This window comes from Corvus kubaryi, unplaced genomic scaffold (genome assembly GCF_017639235.1).
Source record: "Corvus kubaryi isolate FWS band 111438036 unplaced genomic scaffold, C.kubaryi_AGA036_p1.0 split1-131, whole genome shotgun sequence".
In the NCBI taxonomy this organism is placed as follows: Eukaryota; Metazoa; Chordata; class Aves; order Passeriformes; family Corvidae; genus Corvus; species Corvus kubaryi.
Genome location: NW_024582073.1, coordinates 8011432 through 8024978, shown reverse-complemented (window position 1 = coordinate 8024978; position 13547 = coordinate 8011432). Strand labels below are relative to the sequence as shown.

The window sequence follows — 13547 nt, the reverse complement described above, 5'->3', positions numbered from 1 at the left end:
GGGGCTTTATCCGGAAAAAGCTCAGCCTTGCCCCAGGCTTCATCAATCATTTAGACCAGTTCAAATCCCCTTCATCGTGTTCCGCCTCATTAAACCTATCGAGGGGGACTGAAGAGAGTTTGTATAGGTCCAGAATGCCTGTACACTCCTCTCTATCTCAGATAGCGCGAACGGAGGAAAAAAAAAAAAAAGAAAAAAAAAAAGCCGAAGAAAAAGGCAAAAAGGCAAAGAATCAATTAAAAGGAGTATCTCTGCCCTGTCCGCTGCTTTCGCACGTGAGCCTGGCCGGGCATCCCCTCCTGACGGTGGCTTGTGGAGCCCCTTCACACTCCGCCTGGGTTGTCGGCCCCGGGGGGGCATTAAACTGCCCGCAGGTGTAAAGGCCGGGGCGATGCGGTCTGTCCTGGCCCCTCTGCTCGCCTGCAGTCACGGGAGGAGAACAGCCCCGTGCGCATCCCTGCAGTCAGGGAGAGAATGGGCCGGCTGCCACTGGGTCCCGTGCCAGCCTTTTTAAAATAAACGTATTATTTTATCCCCTGGGAGAGAAAGAGAAATGAGCTCCAGCAAAACGGTACTGATTGTTATTTATCCTTATATTTTTATTCTGGCGACGTCAATCGCCAAACTTGCCGGTGCCTTGCCCCTCTTGTTCCCGCTCCCCGGGCTGTGGTACGCTGCCAGCCGGGATGCGCCGCTCCGTCGGGGCTGCGCTTCAGTCCGCGCCCGGAGACGCGCTCGGGAACCGGGCTGCAAAATGCTGACATCTGCATCTAAAACAAAGAGGGACATCTGCATTATCGCCGATCCCTTCTAATATTAATAGTCATAAAACCCGGAGTGATTACCGAAAAGGAACGTGTCAAATTGCCAGGAGTCTGGGTGGGGTTGGGTCTAAAAAAAAAAGGAAAAAAAAGAGAAAGAACTAACCAAACAAAATAATAATAATATATATAAAAAAAGGCAACGCAGTGAATCCAAGTCTGTATTTTAACTTTTTTAATAACGATTTTTCCTGTGCTGTAAGCTTGCACCGAATCCTGGAGGAATTGCTAAATCAGATTAAGGTTATATTTTGCAACAGACTGGATGGAGCAATAAAGGAGAAAGCGCGGAAATGGGACTTCACCCATCAATTAGATCTCTATTAGCAGCCAATGCAGGCTTCACCACAGGAAATGTCACGTCCCGGCAGAAGCAGAGCCTTTCACTTTCCCCTGAAATTAAACAATTCTTCATGCTCGCAGACCCCGGGCGAGCCGAGCCTTTGTTCGCCCGGGTGCAGAGGGTGCGCGTCCCGCCAGCACCTGCTCGCTGCCTGCGCCGGGAGCCGCGGCCGGGCCACCGCCTGCACAGGTTGCCCCAACACCTGCGCTGCTCGCCCGCCTGCCCAGCACCCAGGAAACCGCCGCCTTAGAAGGCTCTATTAATATTAAAGGGGTTATTCCAGTCATAAACGGACCATTACCAACACAATGGGCAGTATTTTGAATAGCAGGTCGGCTCATCTGCCTCCATAGATCATAACTGCCAAAACCCTCTCCCCCCGTGGCTTCTCATCCCGGGCTCCTTGGGGTTTATGGAGCCAAAGACTCTTTCGCATCAGTCTCAACAGTGGCACCGTCGCAGGGTGTGGGGTCGTGTTTAGCTAGGGCAGACAGAGTGGGCCGCTCTCCGGGATGGAGAAAGAAGCTTCTTTACACCGTGTGAAGCTGAGTGCCGGGGCGAGCTCGGCTCTGCCTGGCAGGGCGTGCCTGGTACTTCTCCCCCCTCTTCCCCCTCCGGCACTGCAACCAGACGAGCCACCGGCTCCGGGGAGCATACTGCGGGGAGGGAGGCAGGGAAGGGCACGGGGCCTTTCCCGCACACATCCCCCCACCAGTCCTTCCCCCCTTCCCGCTCAGGGAAAAGAAAGAAGAAAAGAGAAAAAAAGGCGTTGAATTTGCCCATAAGCAAGAAAGGTGCAACAGGAAAGGAATGGCCAAGAAGGGGGAAGTCACGGGGGGGATAAAGGGAGCTCTGTTGCCCCGGTCCTTGTTGTTCTTGCTGCTGCTCCATTCAGGCACCGAATTCAAATGGATATTTTACAGCTCAGTCCAGCTGAACAGGAGCTCAATGCCTGAAAGCTGCCGAGCTGCCTCCGCGGACATGCTCTGGGCCCGATATTATAATTTTCATAATGCGCTTTTATGTAGCTTCAGCCTCCTCCGGTGAGGAGCCCGCAGAGCGGCTGAAAGGGGCTTTGAGAGACTGGGGAGCGGGGCTGCAGCGAGTTGCGAGCCCCCCGCCGGCGTGAGTGGCACCGCCTGCCCCGGCCGAGGGCTCCTGCCTCCAGCCCCCAGTCCCTGGCCCGCGGCTCCGCCGCGCTTCCCCGCCTGCCGGCCCCAGCGCCGCGCAGTGCGGAGCAATGCGGTGTGCTTCAGGGCTGCTCCGGCTTCATGTCTCTGGAGGGGTGTGCACCGTCCGTCCCCGCCACCAGCACAGGGGCACCAGGACAAAGCTCTGTTTCAGCCCGGGCACCCGTCGGCCACTAGCGACGCCCTGACCCGGTTGAGTGTCTACACCGACCCCACCAGGGAAAAAGGCAAGGAAAGAGGGATTCTCCCCCTCAGACAGGCAGGAGGGAGGGCAGCTAAACAGTAGAGAATCAGGAGAGTTATTTCCACCGCTACGAGCCAGGTCTACTGAAAAATATGCAGCTGTATATTTATCATCCTGGGTAAGTCATCCGCTGCTAAGAGGGTCCCTGGCTGAATCGTTAACCGGCTGGAGCCAGTGCCTGGGAATGAGATTCGAAAGATTATTGATTTCCCTTCGGGGCCAAACGAGCCAGCTCCGCCAATGCCCGCGCGCCCCCGCCCCGCTCAGCAGGTGCGTGAGCCGCGCTCGTCGTGTGAAAACATCCGAGATCTCCCCTCGGAGACGTTCTGCCATCCCCTTCCCTTCCGGCTCAGGAGGCGCCCAGAGGCAGCAGCTGAAGAGATAGTCACTGGCAGAGGAAAGGGCCAAAGTAGATATTTCTAGCGCCCATTTTAGCTTGGAGAGCGTCCTCAAATATTTGCCTGATAGACTGAAGAAAGGGAAATTTTAAAAATGGAGGGGGAAAAAAATCAGGGAAAAAAACCCCAAAAAACCACCACACCAAAACCCTGAGAAAGCAGAGTTCACAGAGAGGGAGGCTCGAGGCGCCGGGGACAGCTCAGGCCGCGGCCCAGCCTCTGCGTGCCTTCGGCCGGGAGCGGCCAGACAGCGGCACCGCGGTCCCTCGGAGCTTCGCTTAGGGATACAGCAAATAAGGAGGCAAGGGAGAAATCCGATTATCTGTTTCTAGTGCAGCTTTTGACGTTTTGCACGGAGTGAAAGGCTCCCTAAGGTATAGCAGGGAGTGAAAGGCTTCCTAAGGAGGAAATGATTTGTTTTATCTCGCTACTTATAACTGCAACCCTCGTATGAGTGTCTTGCCCCCAAAATCTTGTCTAGCAACTGCCGCGTGTCACTCGCTAAGCCCCTGCTGCGGAGTTATAAACACATAGAGTCATTTTTAAAGCAGGCCAAGTCCGTAGACGTGTGGTCTTTCTCCTTCATGTGTCCCAAAAATTTCCGCAGCCCCCTTGCACCTGCGGGAGGCTGCCTGGGGGCCCTGCCGCCATGCCCGCACAGTTCCCAGCCCACCCCTGGCCTCGCACACGGCCTGGCTGAATCCCGGGGTTCCCCGCGGCATACGAAGAAGAGCTTGGAAGGAGGGCAGAGAAGCAAACGTATCTTCGCCTGAGAAAAGGGAAAAATTACAACAACAAAAAAGGGTTTTTTTTTATCTCGTTCAGGTGGAATTTCACCCGAGATACGGCTGAGGGAGGGGAACTGTTCGCAGTCCCGAAATCTGCATGGTGTGAATGGCTGTGTTTCTCACCCACGGGCCGTGGGAAGCCACCAGTGCCCACGAGCTGCTTTAACCCTTTCTCGCCTCCTTTCCACGTGCTCCTTTGCAGAGATGGAAATGCTCTTGGGCAGCTGAACCACCTCCTCCCCCACGACTGCTTTCCCCCCAGGGGAGAGCGAGAGGCCGTGGACCCCGTCTGCGCTCTGCAGAAGGGTCCGGATGCTTCGTGAAGGCGGCTGTGGCCGTCGCAACGTGGGTGCTGCCGTTTCTGGATCGTTTTGATTGTGAACCTACTGCGCTCATGTTACAAATGCAATTAATAGTAAAAGCAGCCTTTATCTATGGAGCAGGAGGCAGCTGCACACCGCAGGTCATTATCCATTAGCGAGTAATGTTCAGCACTTAGCAGGACTGTCGTGTTCAAGGAGAGGAGAGGAAAAACAAAAGCCTTATCTCCGGTCCTAGTCCTTCCACCACTTCCCTCTGCGCGGGAGGGAGACCAGCTAGCGGCAGGTTGTCCCCTGGATAGGGCGGGCTGGGTGCCTGCAGAGTGTGGGGACCTGGTGGGCTTCCCCCCGGGGGCAAGTCCCCCTGGTTCAGTGGAGGAGTTCTAGTCTTCTAAATATATATCCTTCTCTCCTGCCCTCTTCCCAGAAGAGTCCTTCAGTTTGCTTCGTAGCGACCGGCAGGGGTCGGCAAGTGCCGAGCCACCCCTCGTCCCAGCCGTGGGAAAGCAGCTTCGTGCCTCAGTTTCCCTATCCTGCAGACCCAGGTCAGTGCTCCCACCTCACTTTCTGAAACACGCCCAGACCGATGCCCCGTGCTGCTGATGCGAAAGGTGTTTCCACACCTCCGCGGGCCGCCCACATGACCTGAGGTGCCCGTTCTAACCCTGCTCGGATGCGTGTAGCATCTAAGGAGCTGGACTTCACCCCACAAGACATTCCTCTCGGGACAGTTAGAGAGCCGACAGAAACCCAGGAGGCAGAAATCCTCCCCTCGGCCCCACAGCAAGGCTCTACCTGCTGAGGCAGTTTGGCAGAATCCACCGAGGTCTCCGCCCGAGAGTTTTAGGGCTTCTCACCCATTAGGGTTCAAGAATACAGTGAGGACATCCAACAGGTCTGGCTAAAACCTCACTCGGGCCACTCACTCATGGCAGCACAGAGCAAAATACTTCCTCTGCAGCGTGGTGAACTGCAGTGAATCACCTACCATCTGCATAAACCTCAGGATAAGATGAAATATCTTATTGATTCCGTTTCTAAAGAAGTAGAGGAAGGAAAAGGGGGGGCGGGAGCCAACCCCAAAACACCCTTTTCTGTTTCTGGAAAAAGGAGAAAAAAAAAGCACCTCTTCGTAGCTCAGTGGGGAAAAGGTCAAGCTACTATTGACAAGTATGTAAAGACATCTTCTAACCATGGGAAAACATGTATAAATTGTTTCGACTCACTGCATTCAAAACCAATGGAAGTGAATTACAAAACTGCACTTCTTGCATTGTTGGACTGAAAGGATATCTATTTATCATCTTATAAGACAGCTCGAACGATCTTTATCTGCTTTGCCCACTTTCTGACCCAAATTCAGGGTTTTTATGGAAAATTGTAGTCAGTTTGATTGATGAAATCCAAAGATGTCTAAAATGGCACCAAAGATCTCCAACTGTGCAGACTCCAACCGAGGGCTTCAATGTTGGCATTGTTCCTACGAAAAAAGTTGAGAAAACGAGCAAAAGTTAGGGAATTTCTGTTTAAAAACTTCAAATTTCAATGAGGATCCCGAACCTATTATCCCTATTCATGGGGTGAACTGTGTGAACATAAAAGTATTTCCCACACATTGCAAAACAACAACAACAAAAACCCCCTTAGTTTTAAGCGGCTCCATAAACCTTCTTTGTAAAACGCTGAATAACTCTGAGCAGAAAATAAGCCCAGCCATTCCCGTTTAGAAATAATCTAAGTTTAAATCTTATAAACAGGAAGCTCACGAGAAATGTTTAAAGAGAGAGGAGAAAAAATATATATGTTTCATCTGTGCATCCGAAATTAAAGAGAGCCTTAATTTAAAATTCGGAGACGCGATGAAAGATTATTTTTATACCCGGTGTGGGACTTCGGAGGGTTTAACTCAAGGTTTAGAGGGAGCAGTTCTACGGAAGGTGCTCTTTCCCTGCCTTCCTTGTAGAAGGAAGCTAAAGCGCTGCCTGCCAGGATTTAACTGGCAACACATGGAGCTGAGAGCTGGGGCCCTCGCAGGTGGGTGAGCGCTCGCTGCCCTCTGGACCAGCCCAGATCCACCCGGGACATTGGCTGTGGCGCAAAGCCCCGGCACTGCTCGGCCACGGATCTGTTTGCTAGCGACTCCCCGTCTCGTTTGGGGCTATGCATTATTGTGGAACACTGTCACCTGCCTAATTGTGCTAAATGGCCACCTCCTATTATTAATAATAGCTGGAACGTGGCTCCTAGACACGTTACCAAGGCTGGGAAGCTGATGAATGAAACCCCTACTAGGGAAAATCTTGGTAGCTGTCTTCTGTCGCATTACCCACGGGGGCCGACTATAAATCTTCCTTCATTTTAACCACGTTTACCCTCATACTCCTCCAGGCTAGGGATGCTGTGTTAAGATTGCACTGATGTGCCAATGCTTTGGACCAGCTGCTCCTAAATACAGACAAGTCCTTGTCAATTAAGCCATTGAGGAGCAGGGCCTGGGAGCTCTGGGGCATTTTAGCAGGCAGCAGTGTGCAGCCCCAACAATTAGCATCCATTTTGAAGGGACCTCCAGGGCACAAATGCACAGGCAGGGAAGAATCAAAACACCAGGCAACTTCAATTCTGAAAACTGGTCACATAATGATACTGAACAGACCGGCCTAGGAGAAGTGAGCCAATCTTTCTTGGGAAGGACGTTTAGCCGCTCCCCCAGCCAAGCCGTAGGGCCGAGGCACGCCGCGAACCGCGGAGTCAGAGGAGATAAATGAACACATTCATTTGCCTGTGTGAGCCGAAGTTTCCTTTGGCGGTTCTTCTTTGTAATTCGGTGTCACCTCAAGCAGCTGGTGGCATCCAATGCTCCCATGATCCTGGCCTTTGGCCCAGGCGGAGCTGGACAAGGCAGCCCGCTCCAAGGAGAAGAGCTGCGATGTCTCAGGTCAGAGAGGCCAAGCTACCAGTGGGACAGGCGGAGCACTAGGAGTTCAGCTAAACAAAACCCCGAGGGGATTAGGGAGCCTGGGGGATCATTAGCGAAGGTGTTTGCTTAAGTCATTAGGAAGCCGGTAGCCAGGGGAAAAAAGGCTTGTTCCACAAGGCACCTCCCTAGAATGGCAGGGCTGGAAATGCAGAGGATATCACAGCACAAGACTATGTGACCCTACCAAGTTCAACAACAGAGCAAACAGCACATGCCATTAGGGACGGCAGTCAACCGGGAGGTAACAAAGAGAGGAGGGCACTGGCAAAAATGTTCATGTATTAAATATGGAAAAGTATGGGGACAAGGGCAAGGGTCAATGAAAGTCAACAGGAGAGCAGGCGTAATGTTAGAAAGAATTTAATATCAAAAATACATAAATCTGCACGGGAGGCAGCCCCAGAATAGGCAGAAAGGAAGGCAGCCTTGGAGTCAACATTCACTTGGTGATAGAGCCAGAATGGATAGCGCCAGGTTGTTAACATTTAACACAAAAGTTAGCGCGGAATAAAGGACGCAGGGCCGGCTCCTTTAATTGTGGCCCCACCGGGAGATTTCCATATGTCACATTAAATGGATAACACCAGCCCCGCTCCGCAAGGCTTCTGCCGTAGAGTCCCTCTCTCTCCCTTCACTTTCGTTCCTTATTATCTCTTTTTCCTCCATCCCTCTCCACACGCCCCGCGGAGCTTCCAGCGGGGGCTGAAACAAAGGTCTGCCTCTGAACTGGTGCGGGGAAGGACGGGAGAGAGGGAAAGGAGCGGGAGCGGAGGCTTTCGGGGAGCCGATGCCCTACCGGGGCTTCCCCGCCGACCCTCACCGGGCGTCAGGGCTCGCCAATAGCTGTCGCGACATGAAATTTAACTCCTGCGTTTTTTGTTAGGAAAGCGTCCTCAAGTTAAAGTAGGGTCCGAGGAAATAGGACCACTGTCCTGGTTCGGGAGGGCTCGGTTCAGCACCGCGCGGAGAACCGGCCGGGCCCCGCTGCCGCCCCCGCGCGGGGCCCGGGCCTGTCCGCCTCGGGGGAGCGCACGGACCGTGGGGCGGGGTGAGCGGGTTTTCGCGGACCAAACAGAAAAGAAAAAAAAGAAGCAAAAAACCCCCGCGCCCCTGATCAATACGGCAGTGTTTCCGCGCTAGTTCAGGAGGTCAGGCGGGCGTAGACACAGCATGGAGAGTTATTTATGTCAAGTCGGGTTATTGTAAACGAAATCCAGCAAATTGCACATAAGCTCCTCGGGGCCGCCAGTGGGCTCGTGGGCAGAGGTCAGTGTCAGTCAGTCTGTCCATCCCTCTGGAGACAGTAATTGTCCGGGGCCTGACACCGCGTCGGGGGCGATAGGCGGCTCCATCCATCTCCATCCAGTTATCCCGGCGCCGAGGCCGGGGCTGCCCCCTGGTCCGCGGGTGCGTGGCACCAGGCCACGGCCGGCCCCGCTCCCGGAAATGCCACGGGGGGAATGCCACGGCTCCCACGGACCGTGCCGCGCCGTTCCCGCGCGGCGTCCCGCCATCCCCGCGCATCCCGCGCCGGGTACCGCGCCTCGCCAGCCTCCAGCATCCAGCTCCATCACTACCCTATACTCCCTTTATTAATAGGGAAATTCTTCCTTTCTGACAATTTAATAGTCTAAAGTAATCTTCTGCGTGACATTGCCCATCCGTCTTCTCAAAAGAGAAAACAAAGGGGATGTTTTTTTCTTTGGGCCTCTCCAGATCCTTTTCTATTTTAAGAGGGGCTCCCCACAATGGGGTCTTTATGAACCATAATGGTTATGTTTATGAAGCCAGCGATACCAGTGTATGAAGACAATTTTATGCCTAATTAGAAAATGATGTAAGCCAGGGGGAGACAAAGAGGGCTTGTCTGCCGTGGCTGGGTCTCCGGCCATCACTCCCGGGCGAATATATCGCCTCTTCTGTGCTTTACGTCCACTATTTTTATAACATCTCGTCCATTAGCTCCTCAAACTGTTTATGATATCGTGGACAGTTAGTAAAACAGCTCAATTTAGCGGTGGATTAAAGCAATTTTGAAACTTGTTCCGAAGGGAATCGCACGGGAGGCGAAGAGCAGCCCTCCCTTCTCCTATCCAAGGGGACTTCACCTCTGGGAAGACTCCAATAACTGCAGCCCCAGCCCCACTCGATTAAGGGATAATTTTTAATATATATGCAATAAATGTTCACTTTGTTAGATTGAATGACAGACAATAATATCGGCAAATCTTCATATCCATCCATTACCGGCAAACGAGCCGCACAAAGAACATATTTGCTTTTGATTAATTTATTTGCAGACTCTGTTTGATAAAGCAATAACTATTTGGTTAAACTTGACATTCGGTCTTCGGGGGGTTATCAGACCAATTCCCTCTCGTTCGTGGGTGATAATAAAGCTGTTTAAGCGGGATTAATTATTAATTGGTTGCAATTAATTTCCTCTCTTCTCCACGTCGACAGACAATGAGGATCACTCACTCCCAAACAAAAGACTGACATAGGAGCATCCTCGCCCCGTCTGTATCTAGCTATCTGTTTATTCATCTGTCCCTTTCCATCTCTCCCGATTCCTGCGCGCAGCTTCTAAACTTTCCTCTACCCTTCAGCAGGGAGATCTCCTCCTCGGCGGGGTGAGAGGGACGCCGGGACCCCAGTGCGCGCTCCCTCTCCGCGACCCAGGGGCGCCAGTCCTGCGGCCGCGGTGACGGCCGTCCCTCCCCGGCAGCGGAGAGCACGGAGCAGCCCTGGCCCCTCAGAGGGGCTGGTCTGGGACGGAGCTGACCGAACAGGGATCCCAGGAGGGCGGCCAGGGAGCGGGTCGCTGAAGGACAAGACTCTCCGATTCAGCCGCAGTGATGAATTGCTGTGGGGGAGAGGAACAGAGCTCCTCTCCCCCCATCTCCGTGCTTCTGCTGCTGATGAATGGGCCCGGAGGATGGATAGTCCAGAGTGTGTTATATCTTCATCAAACTGTGAAACCCCTCCCTTTACTAATAATCTGTCACAACTTTACAGAACACACACTGAGACCAAAGGGAAGCCCCTGCCCTGTAGCCTGCCCCTTCCCTCCCCTGTCAGGAAGGGCTTTATCCGGGCAAGGAGCACGGGGGAGGGGGGCTCCCTCCGCGGAAAGTTTTCCTCGTCCACTGCTCGGCCTTTTCCCCCTCGGCTGTCCCAGGAACCCCCGCCCGAAGGGCCCTGTCCCCTGGCCCGGGACTCTCCGGCCTCTGAGCCCGGTCTCTCCTTGCTAGCCGCGGGAAGCGGGGCTGGTTCTGCTCAAGACAGCCAGAGCAGGGCGAGCCGAAAGCACCCCAGCAAATTTCCAGCACGGTTTTGAGTAGCGGGAGACATGAGGCCGAGAGGGGGGAAAGTCCCCCGTTTTCCCCGGGCAAACGGAGGAAAAAAAACCTAAGGCGAGACCCAGCATCCTTCTCCAACGACAGATCTTTCTCCTTCCATTAGTATTTCTTTCGGGCACAGATAAATCTCCCTTTTCCGTCGCGTATTTGCATTTCGAGCAGGTGCATCTTCCAGCAACGATGTTCGCTCCTCTACTCTACACAATTAAAAACAATAATCAAAACTAGCTGTTTAAAAGTAAGGAGAGCAGCAGGAGGTGCCGTGGGTGACAGGCGGCACACACCCACCGCACCCGTGCCCCTGCCCGCCGCTCGGAGCCCCGCGGCGCAACCTCTACCCGCGGCCCCGGAGCGCTGCCTGCCGCTCCCTCTGGCTCTTCACCTAGAAAAAGGGTCGTTCCGGATTATTCTGCTGTTAGCAATAGTCATTGCTCTGTCCCGGAATAGTTTAAGGCGTAAAACTGAGGCAGTGAAAGACATTAGTCTAATGAGGTTTGTCGTGTAGAAGCTGTTGATATTATGTTGTCATTCATCTCATTTAAAGTCCGAAGAAACGCATTCATGAGATTGTTTCTTTATTTTTTCCCCCCTTTCCCCCCCTTTCTTGCTGTTTTTAAAAACATCGCTTTCTTTGGCTGTTTGCTTTAGGGGCTTTTCATCTGCGTGTTTCAGATAAGAAAAGAAATCAGATTCTTTTATTTTTCGATTGGATCCGAATTCCTTTTGATGTCCCCATTTAGTGCCTTTGACTTCTCCTGTGAATGGCAGCCTTTTGTTGCCGTCCCACATGCCCTTTAAGAAATTCTCCCTTAAACGCCTGGTACCCGCTGATGGATCCGTTTTCAAATGGACCAGAAGGAAAATGCAAGGAGCGAGAGGCCCGTTTCCTTAGTAATTGCTCGCGTTTGGGTGAAAATGCAGATATTTTTGTCCGATGTGGGAGTATTGGGAGAAGAACATCAGCAGGGGTTTAAAACAAAGATCGTCAGCTGCGAACTCGCTGCACAAGACAAGAAGCTCGCTTGACTGCCTTTGGTGTCAAAGTTGGGGTAACCTCCAAAGCGGGGAGCGACGTGCAAAACCTCCCGATGGCCACAGTTGTGCCGTAGGACAGCGGGCAGCAACGGAGCGCCGTCCGATTGCCCGGGCCCCGGCCGAGCCCTCTGCTCCCCTCCCTTCCCTCCCTCTGGGGCACAGCCCTGGGCACAGTTATGTCAACAACATCGCTGAGAAAAAAAGAGTTTGTGATATATATACATGTATATTCATAGGGATGGAGGGATGGATGGATGGATGGATGCTGCATGCATGCTCAGATATTGCTGGCTCTAAAGAATGATTGGAGCCTCCCAAACTACACTTCGGAAAAAGCCACTGTAAAATAAATTCGCCATCCAAAAACGCAAACACCCCTGTGCTCCGAGGCTCGGGAAGCAACGAGGACACCACCAGACCGAGAGTGATCAAAAGCTAAACCTCACAGACATTCCCGAAATACATTATTTTTTTCATTTTTAAATAAGGACATTTCCCCGCATTTTGCTTCCAGGAAGTTTAAATAATTTTATAGTTATCGGTAAGCAATCAGAAATCGCTATCAAGAAACGACTTCAGGGTCCGTGGAGGGGGACCAATCTCGTATCCCACAGCGATCCATTCGCTTAGCCGTGAGCCCGTTTTCTCCTCCAAGTACAGTATTATTTCTTGTTACTCGTCAGGGATACATGGTTTCAAAAACACTGCCTGATCATTTTCGGGTTTTGTCTTTTCTTGCATAAACACTCTTCTCTTACACTGCTATGTCTCGGGACATCGAAGGATAATTAAATGCCAACAGAAATAGCAAAAGGTCGGACACGTTACTTAAAGCTATTTACTTCCACCTAAGTAGAGCGCGGGATTTCGGAGCTGTAATGGGAAAAGGCTGCGGTGAGCCTTCGCCAGGACACCCGGTGCGCCGGCACAGGTCGAAGGGACAGAAAGGCTCCGGCTCCCGGCAGGTAGTGAAATCTCAGCACCCGCTTCTATTTTTTTTTTTTTTTTCCCCTAGCAAGAGCCTGCAGTGGCCGATCTGAAAGCACCGCTTTTCTCGTGGGGAGTTCTCCAGGACAGAGACCTTGTTGCCCCCTGAGCACCAAGAGCTAACCAGGGTCCTCCAAGTCATCTATTCTCCAAGGGAAAAAATATCTTACACTGCGACAGGGAGGAGAAAAAAGTAACAAGCAAGATTTTCTTTAGAATACGAATGCGAGAGAAAAGATTGCATATATTTAGGAACAAATTTGTAGCCACACATAATATTTCGATTCTGCAAAGATAATGGCAATAAGAGCAGAGTGAAAGGTGCCTTACTTACGTTTTAGGCGAGCGCCTTCCCTTCCACACTGACCTGCCTCCTGTGCTGTAGATTATTTTATACATTTCTCCCAGATACACTTATAAACAAGTGGAAATTTTGCATCCTACCCGCACCATTTTATACATGATGAGCCATCAGTAATAGGATTATTAAACAAAAACCGTCTGAGGCGCTGGCGTTAACCTTTTTTAAAATGGCTAATTAGGTTTTGCACAGAAAAATTAGATTTAACATTGCTTACATTGACTACATTTTCAGTTGATGCTACAATAATTTGGGGGGTAGGACGGGTAAAACAACTCGAAGACATAATAAAAAATTAACTATTTTAACATATATTATAGGTCCCCTACACTTGGGTAAGGCAAAGAATATTTTCATGATCAAATATTATATACATAAAACTAATTATCTCTCGCTGCTGCCTCCATCAATTACGCGGGAGAAGGGAGAGGTGTAGAGCGCCCTCTGGTGGCTCGTAGCCGGAACGCGCCTCGCGCAGACACGGCTCGCTCCATCCCTCCTCTGCCCCTTGCCAATTTTTTTGGATGGAAAAAATGTCCTTTTAATTGATCTACAGCTAGATTGATTTGTAACATAAAATAGGGAGGATATTGTTTATTTGATCTGTGTTGTTATACAGAGATAGTTATGACAGATGGTAGACAGTACTTGTCAAAGTTACTTCTAGACAAAGAGGCCTTCCTTCCTTCCTTCCTTCCTTCCTTCCTTCCTTCCTTCCTTC

General features: G+C 51.7%; 1 long non-coding RNA gene across 1 annotated transcript; it reads right to left on the bottom strand.

The window, feature by feature from the left end:
• Nucleotides 1-208: 208 nt before the first annotated feature.
• LOC121676811 lies at nt 209-13118 on the bottom strand. Its single transcript, XR_006020617.1, has 3 exons — nt 12800-13118; nt 5331-5584; nt 209-770 (listed from the first exon to the last, which is right to left on the bottom strand). It is a non-coding gene; the product is annotated as an uncharacterized LOC121676811 (long non-coding RNA).
• Between the last annotated feature and the right edge of the window lie 429 nt (nt 13119-13547).